The sequence below is a fragment of the Cavia porcellus genome, unplaced genomic scaffold (genome assembly GCF_034190915.1).
Source record: "Cavia porcellus strain 051 isolate PalLab524CR breed Dunkin Hartley unplaced genomic scaffold, mCavPor4.1 scaffold_27, whole genome shotgun sequence".
Lineage (NCBI taxonomy): Eukaryota > Metazoa > Chordata > Mammalia > Rodentia > Caviidae > Cavia > Cavia porcellus.
The window spans coordinates 9,285,723-9,297,125 of NW_026947510.1; the positions used below are offsets into that span (position 1 = coordinate 9,285,723).

The following is an 11,403-nucleotide window of genomic DNA, read 5'->3' on the forward strand; positions in this document are numbered from 1 at the left end:
CTCTAGATTCGTCCCTTGCCCACTAGGGACCGGAAGTTCCTCCCCGGAAGCGGAAGTAAGAGTGTGTGAGTCCTAAAGGAGTACGAAGGAGGCTGTTTTTGGTTTGGTTTGGTTTGCTGTTTTTTTTGTTGTGTTGTGTTGTGTTGTGTTGTGTTGTGTTGTGTTGTGTTGTGTTGTGTTGTGTTGTGTTGTTTTTTCCAGGAGAGTAAGTTATAAGATGTTGTAGTATTTCTATCTCTCTGAAACACCTGTCCCAGACGAGCTCCCGTCCCGGCCACTTCTTTGGTTTCAGCTGGAGGCTCTGAGGTTAAAGCTCTAAGGCTTTGAAGCTGTGCCTATTCCTTAAAATTTATGTTAACGATGCAGAACTGTAAGGCACTGGTGGGGTCTTGTGCAGGTATTTATTTTCACCTGTATAGCGAGTTGCTGTGAAGTGGGCCTGTTTGCCTGAAAAAATCAGAAAGTCGAGCTACTTACCTCGTCCTTGCAGACACCTGAGAAAGGTGATTCGTGCATTAGAAATGGCTCTGTCAGTTGTTACACAAAAATAAAAATGTTTGTGTTTAACACACTCAAAACAACCTGTTTGCAAATTGGTTATTATTTTCCTCCCTAATTTGGGGGAAACTCATGTACTTAAAGACCTTGTTTCATTCATTGACAAGTATTCAGTTTAATTTGTATGAAAGCTTCTATTTATGCAAAACAGGTTAAAACCTGGCATTTTAAACTTTTTGTTTCTGGAAAGTGGAGACATTTATGCTCCTTGTAAATCATATTACCTTGGGATGCAGGATAGTTGTCAGGCGCCCAAGCAGATGTTGGCTTTTGCACTTACTAGCAGCATACCTAGATTCCATCTTAGCTTTTTACTTTTTAAAATAGGGATAAGGTATCTCATATGTTATATGAAATAAGTGGATAAATAAACGTATGTAAAGAATTCAGTATACTTTCTAGCATATGGAAAATATTAATGAAAAGGGGATATTTTCTTACCTGAAGAAGGCACTTTGTGGCAATTTTGTACAAGACTAACGCTTTCTGACTTTTTAAAACATGAATTTTAGTCACTTGTATTTTAGGATAGTTCGAAATATGTAGTTCCTGAGTGTATTTCAAATACAGTTTTATGTAAAGGAATGATTAGCTAATTAAAATAATCTTTAAAGCCATCTATGTTACAAATAAAAGGAATTTATACTTTATTTTCGATTTTAGCACCCTTTACAATAGTTCAAGGTAATTTCTTTAAATGCCCATACTATATCCATAACTTTCTTCATTTTTATTCTCTGTAGAATCCTTTTATCCCACAGTACATATTAAATCTTAGCTATTCTTCAAGGTAGAGCATGTATGACACATTGTAATAAAACTAAATCTAATATCATTTATGAGTTTAATAGTACTTATCTCTAACCTTCTTATGACAATTGTAAATCTTGCATTTGCAAAGAATTATTTACTTTTCTCCTGAGACACTAACATGGATGTCAAGGATTTGTCTTATGCCTGGCTGTAGCATAGAGCTTTGAACCACAGTGTGTCTCAGTAAGGACTTGGTGAAAGAACAAAACTTGTATATACTGAAAGTTAAAAGCTTCATTGTCAGTGTGACCCCATGTTACAGGTTGTCATCCTAACAGTCAGAAACGTCACATCTTTGAGCCCTTCTTAGGCCATTTAGCAATCTAGTGAGACTATATCAACATTTTTTTTTTTAAAGCGCGGTAACTGGAGGTATCATTTAGTGTGAAGGCACTGGTTCATCCTCAGTACAAGGAAAAATAATTCTTTTTACTGTACTTTCAACACAATAAGATCAGGGGATATAGTACTGACTGTTTCTCTTCAAATGTCTAAATTTACATACTGGTGCCAATTTCTGTAATTCACATTCTGAAAGATGAGGAAGCCATATTCATAGAGCCCATAAGTGGCAGACCTGTAAATTGAGAGGTGTTCATCTATTCTTTGAATTAATGTATGGAAATAGAAATGGTATGTTATACTGTATATTATTTGTTTTCTTTCCATTAATGTACACAGTTATAGATTTGGTTATCTGTATAGATACAGAGAAAATTTGTACTTTGCACAAATATTTTTAAAAACAGAAAGGTTATTGGTTTGTGATTTTTCATAATTTGTAGCTAAAGTGAAGCTGGCCAAAATCTTGAGTAGACATCTCTGTGGCTGGCCTTTCCATCTTTCCATTATATTCCTTATTTGTTTTGTTTTAGTTTTTTAATTAACAGGACAGTTTTAACAAGAAATATGTGATGTTAAATTATTCATTGGCTTAATTATTATAATATTTAAATTGTGAATTTTCTTTTATAGTAGAATTGAAAATTAACATCCACTTAACATTTTCTTAGTAATTTTACAGTTATGTACCACTTAACAGCAACAAAATTACTTATTATTAAACCCTAATGCTATTTATTTTCCTCTCTTGCCCCCTGATTTCCTACAAAATGAAAATATAGCAGCTTTTTAATCCAGTTCCTAACAGCTACCACAGTTCTCCAGTTGGAAGCCCTCAACCCTTGATTTAGAATACAGATTTGCATTACCTCCTTATGTAGGAGAAATCAAATCTTTCAAACTCCCATCCTGCAATAATCAGTAAGTTCTAGGCAGCTCATTAAACACGTGTATAGTATTTTTTTTCTTCAGTTTTTATTTTTATTAGTATTTTTGCTGTATATAAAGATTATATTCATTGGGGGGAATTGATGCATGCACATAACACATCTCAGTTCTTTTTCAACACTTCCCCATCCCTTCTCCATCTGTTGATCCCCTTCTTACTTGAGAAAGACTTATCCTCATATTATTAATAAAACTCATTTATACAACCTATTTGCAATAACAGCACAAACCTGTCAAAATTAATGAACATCTTTTGCATCATTCTAATTCTGACCCATCAAGATAATTCTACTGACCACATCAAGTCCACCCTGGTCAGACTCAAGTATATCATGGTGCATCATTTCCCAGAATATTTCCCGCTGACACTAATATGTAGTGGAAAAGATTTTCTGCCATTAAATTCTAGATTAAGTAAACAAATTGTTCACTGCAACTCTCCAGTAATGCAAATGGTAGCCAATGTTAAAAGTCACACCTCTAATTTTGTTCACTGGATTCACAGAGGTTATGTTCTGAAAAATGCTGCTAGAGAAATCAGTGGGTAGTAGAATAAACTTTTTAATGAAATTAGTCTGAATATTGCTTCTTATGCACTGTAACTATGGGTATATCACTTTAACTAGGCAGAGTTTATTTTTCTCATCTGCAAATCAACATGAATAAATTCAAGTAATTTCTTAAAATTTACTCCAGATCCTGTCCCTTCTATGGTGCTAAATAGTGACTGTCTTATATTTAAAATATATGGAAATTATTGGAGTAAAGAATTGTGAGAAAGAATATGGAGTCAAAAACTTAGCATTGTTCTTCACTAAAACATTATAAAAGAAATTATTTGCTATTTATCCCTTGGGTTAATATTATAGAATGAGAACAGCAAATTCCAACTTGCAAGGTATTAAGAAAGCTTCTAATATTTGCATACTTCGTTGTTCACGGGAACCTTAAACTACATCTGTGCTAAGTCAACTGCATCCTTTTCCACAAAACCTGCTTCATTCTTAGTTCTTCATATACCAGTGAATAGCACCATCATATACAATTAACCATGTTCTTTTGTATTCTCAACTATGATAGAATGAATAAAGTGGATAGAGTCAATCTCTTTGATGCTTGGCTGATTATGCAGGGCTGAAAACATTGTTTGATTCCAAGGTCTATGACCTTAATCTCTGTGCTCAATACTACCTTGCTGTAAACAATAAAACCATTCAAGATAACAGAAGCTAGTAAAGTTTCTTAAGCCATGGAGTGAAAAGATCATGTTTGTATTTTTTGTGAGAACTGGCAGGAAGCATTGAAGACAGTGATTTAAGATAAGAGAGTCTGTAAGTGACTAAACCAGTTAGAAAGTGACTGCAGTGGTCTATGAAAAGATGCTTAGGGCTTAATTAGAGCAGTAGCAGTGGTAATTTCATAAAGGGGCATATTTCACATTTTAGAAGTTGAATAGGTAAGACTTGGAGATTTACAAATAAGATAATAAAAAGTAGTATTATTTCTGGCAGGAATCTCAGGAGGTCAATTTGTAGAATGAGGAAGATGATCTGCACTTGTGTCTGATTTACTGGCTAGAAGAACGCTGACACTTTATGGTATGAATTTTGGAGTCTTTGGACAGTGTATAGTATAATTTTTTATGCAGGAGGGCCTTGAATCAGTGTAGGTCTAAGGATGGATTGTGGTAGCCAGTAGCCTTCAATATAGCACCTAATGATTCATGTCTCTTCATATTAATGCCCTTAAAATTTTGAAAACAGCTGGACTATGTTGCCAACACACTATTGTACAAGTAATGATAAATGATTTCCAAAAATAGGTCATAACATGTATTTCAGTTCTGCCTGATATGCTGGCTCTTGTTGAAAGTCACCTTCCATACTGTGAGCACAAATGAGTTATCTGTGAGAGTCACACATAGACAGAGAACTGTGAACAGGTATTTCCATCCCATATTCTAATCACATTTCTTAAATGGAGGTCTGATGTAGACAGAGTGTTAGTCTTTCTCTGAATCTCTGCTGTTAGTAATTCTGACTTAGAGCTTCCTTTGTTTTGATCACTGCAAGAAATAAATTTTTATTGCCTTGTTTGTTGTTTGGAGCTGCTGCCAAAAAGAATTTTTGACTTTCATACTTTGTCTTAGATTAATAGTACTTACAAAACAGATAGTCAAGTATTACCTCTGATTGCCTATGAGGTAATTTGGTCCAGGGTAATTGTAGAAAGGAATATTTGTAGACTTTAATCACTAATAATTTACAGTAGTTTGGGGATGGATACATTTACTGGATCATTGAGAAGAATCTAGATGAAAACTCTGCCTCCTATTTCACAAGCACCAAAATTTAAAGAACATTTGCCAGCATTATACTTAAGAAATTTGGAAGACTTTTTTGTTTAGACTGACAAGAAGAGAAGGATACTCACATATAATCACTTCTATTCAATGTCACAAAGGAGGTACTAGTCACCAAAGCAAAGGCAAAAGGAAAGAAAAAGATCAATAAAGTTGAAGTAAATTAATCATTATCCACTGCTTGTCCCATGTTTCATATGAAGGCTAACATTTTCTTAGACCTCTGTAGTACATTTGACTTTAATGCTCAGGTTCTGTGTTGATGCTTATGGATTTTGTGGGGCTATATCCATCTGAAGTCCCTCATAGCTCCTATTCCATCTCTATTGAACAGATTGAGGCCCTAGTAAATGCATATGGACTTCAGATTTGTAATTTTTAGCAATATAATGTTAAATTTCTGTATTGTGGATGGGGAATAAAGCAGTTTCTTTCGTGCTAATCTTAGAAACTTGATGGACTTGGACAACAAGAAAAAAAATTTCAGTACATTTTGAACTGAGCATTAACCAAACTTAATACAAAAATCAGTTTTCTTAACTGAGACGACCTTTAATTTCATCCCAGATTATCCCCATAATTGTCTGAATTTTCTTAATTAGGATTTTAAATGTCCTCCAGTAGCACACATGCTGAAGACTTGTTGTTGGAAGGTGATAGAACCTTTAAGAGGCATGGCCCATGGAGAGGTGCTTAGGTCATTGAGAGTGTGTCCTTGAAGGTCACTGGGACCCCAGTCCATTCTATTGATACACGGCCATGAGATGAGCAGTTTGCTTTGCTACATGCTCCTGCCATGATGTGCTGCTTTACCAAAGATCCAAACACTACAGGACTACTAGAGCCTCTTCAACTGTAAGTCAAAATAAATATTTTCTTTTTCTGAAGTTGATTTAGCTCAGATATTTTCTATAACAATGGAAAAATTGAAGTTATTCAGATTCACTTGTTTCAGAGTTGTTGTTGGAATAAGCTCAAACCCAGCCTCAGTAACTTAGTAAGAACCTATCTCAAGATAAAAACTAGAAAGATCTGGCACTATAGCTTTAGTACTAAAGTGCTTGCCTAACATTGCAAAATGGTAGGTTTGCTACTAACACACAGACAAGGAAGTGTCTGATCAGTAAGTTCCTGTTTCAGTTAGTGTCATGATCATCAGCATGATTGCTGCCCAGGGAGAAGACCATGTCTGCTGAAGAAGGAGTGGCTTCTGCCCTGGACATTTCGTGGATTTTGAGCTTTAAAAAGCAGGCTTAGGTTGGACTAGGGCGTATACAGATAAATGGACAGACGGAGACCTGGCTCACCATAGTACTTTCCAAAGCAAATTATAGCAAAGTCTCAAGACTGCTTCCATTTTCTTGATTTTTTTGTTTTTCAAATATAGTATTATAAAAAGCTCAAACATGAAAAAAACAAACTGAGGAATCTAATAAATTTGTCACATATTTAGTAAGTAAATCTTATTCCATGTGAGTTTTGTTTTTATTTATTATGTTTGGTACTTGGTGTGCATTGACAACTAGGGATTCATTTCCTTCCTTATTGGGGAGTTTCATCTCATTTTAGTACATTTTAAAATATAGACTACAGATATAAATATTTACCACTAATCATTTCAATGTGCATCTCTAAAAATTAAAACATTTTTCTGTATTACTACAACATTACTTTTTTATTTAAAGGAAAAAAAGATAAAAAGGGTAGAAACAATACAGAATTTCAGAAAAATAAACAGTAAGAAATCACCAGTTGATAAATTACATACCGTCATCTTAGAAATAGTTGCTTGAATTACAAAATTAAAGCATACAAAGTGATAGTCAAACAATGACACTGCAAACAGTTCTGCTCAAGCATCCAACAAGAACTTAGTAATATGGTTATCAGTCCTACACACTTGTTTTTTTATCTTAAAGAGGGTAAGATTAAATACAGCAAAACAGAACCATTAGTACTTGTTTTCAGGACATAATGATAACATTCATTGTGCACATTTGATACATATTTATATCACATCTCTATTTTTCCCCCTTCCCCTCTACTCCCATTAACATGTTTTTGGCCACTGTTATAGATTAAAAACTGGTGGTCAATTTAACACCAGCAGAATTAAATCACCATGTTGCTGAATGTAAGATGTTCCACCTGAGGAAAGTTGCCATCATAGAGACATGGAGAAGTAGAAGGAGGCATTGAGGCGTGGAGGCATTGTGGGACCTCCTATGTGTTGCTGTTTGAGCTGCTGGGTCTCCTGGAGAAACTCTGGTCCTTACATAGAGCATTGCTTCCTGGCTCTGGAGGGGAAGACGTATGTCACTTAATCTCCAGGATGAACTTGTCACACTGGCTTCCTGGCATGTACTTGACTGTGCTTGTTGTCACGGGAGCTCAGAGCCTCTGTGTCACTGAGGATGGCTGTGGTGCTTTTCAAGACATCCCCGGTCTTTTTTTTTTTTTTTTTTTTTTTTTTTTTTTTTTTTTTTTTGAGTGTGACTTCTTGGCTCCAGTGTAGAACCATCAGCCTATCAGCACAGCTCCTTCACCCTGCTGGCATAGACTTCCTAGCTTCCACCACTGACCTCGGGCCTTCCCAACACGGATCCATAAAAGAGACTGGCGTAAATCCTTCTGGTGGGCTCTAGACCTCCAGATGGACTTCTGGGAGGCATTGTCATGAGCTCTGGGTCTTCATCTGGACTCATGTGGGACATTGCTGTGGGATTCAGGCCCTTGGCACAACACTATGTCTTTATTGTTGTGGATAGATTTCCTACGTTTTCTTGTGTTAACTCTGGGTGACCATCATAAAATAACATAAACTCCATGTCCTGATTCTAATTGTTCTGTGCACAACCGTGGAGTACAACAGCCACCATCAGATTTAGTTACTATGAATTGTGCCCTTATATGCAGGGGTATGGATGATGCATTACATGTAACAATAATAATTTCCTAAAATAATATCTATCTTCACTCTTCTCCATTGAATTCCATGTGCTTTTTAAAGTTAGTTTCAGGCCACAATTCAATAATTGACAGTATATGACATTTCTCTACAAAATATAAGAATGTGGAACGTTCCTCTTAGTTTTTTTCCCCTCTTAATATTAATATGTTGGAGAAACTGGCTCAGTTTTCCTTCAATATATTCAATTTTACAAACAAGCATGATTATTTTCCAGTTTGGGTTGTGTAATACTCTAGATTTTGAGGCTTTTTTTCTTTTTCTTGAAAATGTTCTGTAATTTTGAAGTTTGTATATAAGTGTTTATATTAATTTGAATGAAATAGTTACCAAAACGCTTACAAAAATAACTTCAAACTAATGCTGTCAATTTTTTACTGCACCGTATCAAAAGTGGGTAACTTTTAAGAGCATTGTTAGAATGGATCAGGGGAGTAAGACTGTCACAGTGAGTAATGTATAGACTCTAAGTTGCCCTGTGTCAATGTAATCATCTGTTACCCTTTTACTTAACGGCTACATAGTCATTGAAACTTCTTGTAGTCATTTACTACATTGGGAGTTGTACAGTGATCACCTTTCATTTATTGTTTTTTTTTCCTAACTCTTTGAGTTTGGTAGTTAATTCATTATTTTTCAAATTTTTAATGCTTTCTAAGATAGCATTTAGTGCTATATAATTTCCATCTAAGATTCGTATGTATTTTGATATATAATATTTTCATAAGTATTCAATTTTAATATATTTAATGGTTCCTATTATTTTTCTTCCTAGACTCATTAGTTGTTTCTAAGTACTAGATTTATAGGGAGGATACTGGGACTCGGACTCAGGCCCTTAGGTGTGCCAGACAGGGGCTGTGCCACTGACCTATATCCCCGACCCTTAGATTTTTCTATATCAGACATTGCTTTTACATATTGCTATATTGTATGTTAGATCCCTACACATTTGGAAATGTTATATTTATCTGAAAACTTACTGCTTTTATCTGTAATGTCATACCAGAATAAACAGTGATTGTGTTTGTTCTTTGTTGTTTGTATGATTCCTAAATTAATCTTCATGTTTATTTTGGTTTTTATCATTAAAGTTTGCATAGTTACCATTCCTACTGTTCCTCCTTTTTGTATTTAATTTTTACTTTTTTGATCATATCTTTTTATAAAATCATTCCAATGAGGAATTTTTATGATCACTAAACATTCATAAAGTAAATGTGCTTTACATTATTCTTAAGTAATAATTTTGCTAAAATAAAATCTGAATTTTGAGTTTTTTCTAGTGATGGGACTTTGAGAATAGTACTTTAATCCCAATACTCTTAAGTTTTCTCACCTATAAAATGAAAACATTATTCCTTTTATGCAATTATTTTGAGTATTAAATTATGACAGTTAAATTAGTTAATTTTTGAAATGCCTTTTGAGGTGAGTGTCATATAAATGTTAGTTAAAGAAAAACAAAATACATACATAAGGTAAGAGTTGTTTGCTTTTATCCCTTGAGGATAGCCGTCTATAGTTGTCCGCCATTACTATACTTTTGAAAACTCTGTGGTTTGTTGAATTGTGTTTCCTTTATAAGAAACTTGCCAGGCTTGCTGTATGTATTTGAGATGACTTCATCATTGGTTTGCTGGGTTTTCATTGCATTCCATGTGAATTTCGTTTCTGTTCATTATGTTTGGTATTTGGCATGCACTGACAACTAAGGTTCATTTCTTTCCTCATTGGGGAAAGTTTCAGCCACTTCATTTTTGTACTTTCTCTGTTTCATCCCATTTACTGTCTATCTTTGGAAATCTGGATAAGTATATGTTGGGATTATTTATTTCATCTCTGTGTCTCAACTACACCTGATATTTTCTGGTTTTTTTTACCACTCTGTACATTATATAACTGTAACATGGCCCTCCATTTATGTAAGTATTGGTTTAGCTCTTCTTATAAACAGCATTTGGAGTTTTCAATCTCAGTGATTACATTTTTAAAATTTATTTTGAAGAGAATAAAACCAAATGAAAAATAACAAAATGGGATGAGTCAAAACAAAAGGATGGACATAGGACATTACTTAAACCCAAAATTCAAGGTGATCTACAATGGTTACCATGATGTCTCTTGTTATTTTCAGTAGAATTTCCCATGTCATCAGGCACAATAAAATTGAGCATAGCAACACAGAACAGAATCAATATATTGGAGATATTATAGGACTTCAAAAGAAGGTAATAGTCAAACCAGAATGGGTATCATAGTGAATCTTATTGTCCTCAGAGGAGTTGCCTATACTCTCAGACTTGATACTATCAAACATAACAGATTTGAATAAAATCACTCAAGATGACAGCAATCAAACAAAATAGATTCAAATAAAATCAGTCAAAACAAGACAGTGAAATCATACAGAGCTGCAGATTAAGTTAATAGGAAATTAAAAATGGTTACTCTAGTATATACTGCTATCTTTGAGATAGCTGTCCATGCTATCAAATCTAGTACAAGAAGACAAACTGTAACAGAATATAACCAAACTGAACAAAGCGATGCAAACAATATGGGTTTCTAATCATGATACAAGATTAACAAATGTCCCCTGCCTTCCCTTTTTAGACAATTCCTCCCTTTTCACTTTCACAGGGTGCATTGTACATTTTGTATTCCACTAACTCCTTTAGTTTTTAGATTAGGGGGCAACCTGCTATTTACCTAAGTGGTGCTGAATCTTTTTACCCCTGAGCTTGGTCTCATGTTGTATCCATTTACTTATAAGAGCCTCAAGCTTTTCCTTCCTCATAGTGAGTATTTCTCAATTGTATAAAAGTGTTAAATCTTTCCAACCAAACTGCAGCTGAAGGGCAAGCTACTTCCACTTTTTTGGTTCCCTGTCACATAGAGCATTGTTTTCTCATCTTTGACTTTTCAGTCTATAAACTTTCTTTCAGATTAATTATATTTCTTATATAGAGCATCTTGATGGACACTATCTCCTGGTCCACTCTGCCTGTTTTTCTAACTTAGTGTATCAAGGCCATCCATGTTAGTGACTGTGGCCAACCATCCCTGCCTCATCTCTGCCATGCTATTTTTCTGCCATTGTTTGTCTACTTTTTGCCTTCATTCCAGTATCTGCCCTGTCCAGTGAGTCCCCTCTGCTGCTCTTCCTGAAGCCATGGTCTTTTTTCTCTCTCTCTAGAATGTCCTTCAGTATTTTTTGTGGGGTTGAATTGGTGGTCATGAACTCCCCCAGTTCCTCTTTTTCATGGAAACATCTTTTTTCTCCATTACTTTTGAAATGCAATTTTGAAGTGTATGTCAGGCTAAGCTAGAAATTATTTTCTTTCAGAGCTTGGAATACCAAGCTCTTCTTGATCTGATGGCTTGTGTTGAGAAGTCTGTTGTGATTCTG

At 34.8% G+C, this 11,403-nt stretch overlaps 1 long non-coding RNA gene across 1 annotated transcript; it reads left to right on the top strand.

Moving 5' to 3' along the window:
* Positions 1-11: 11 nt before the first annotated feature.
* On the top strand, positions 12-9,023 carry LOC134473481 (uncharacterized). The gene is made up of 2 exons (XR_010043726.1): positions 12-4,259; positions 5,626-9,023. It is a non-coding gene; the product is annotated as an uncharacterized LOC134473481 (long non-coding RNA).
* The last annotated feature ends 2,380 nt before the right edge of the window (positions 9,024-11,403 follow it).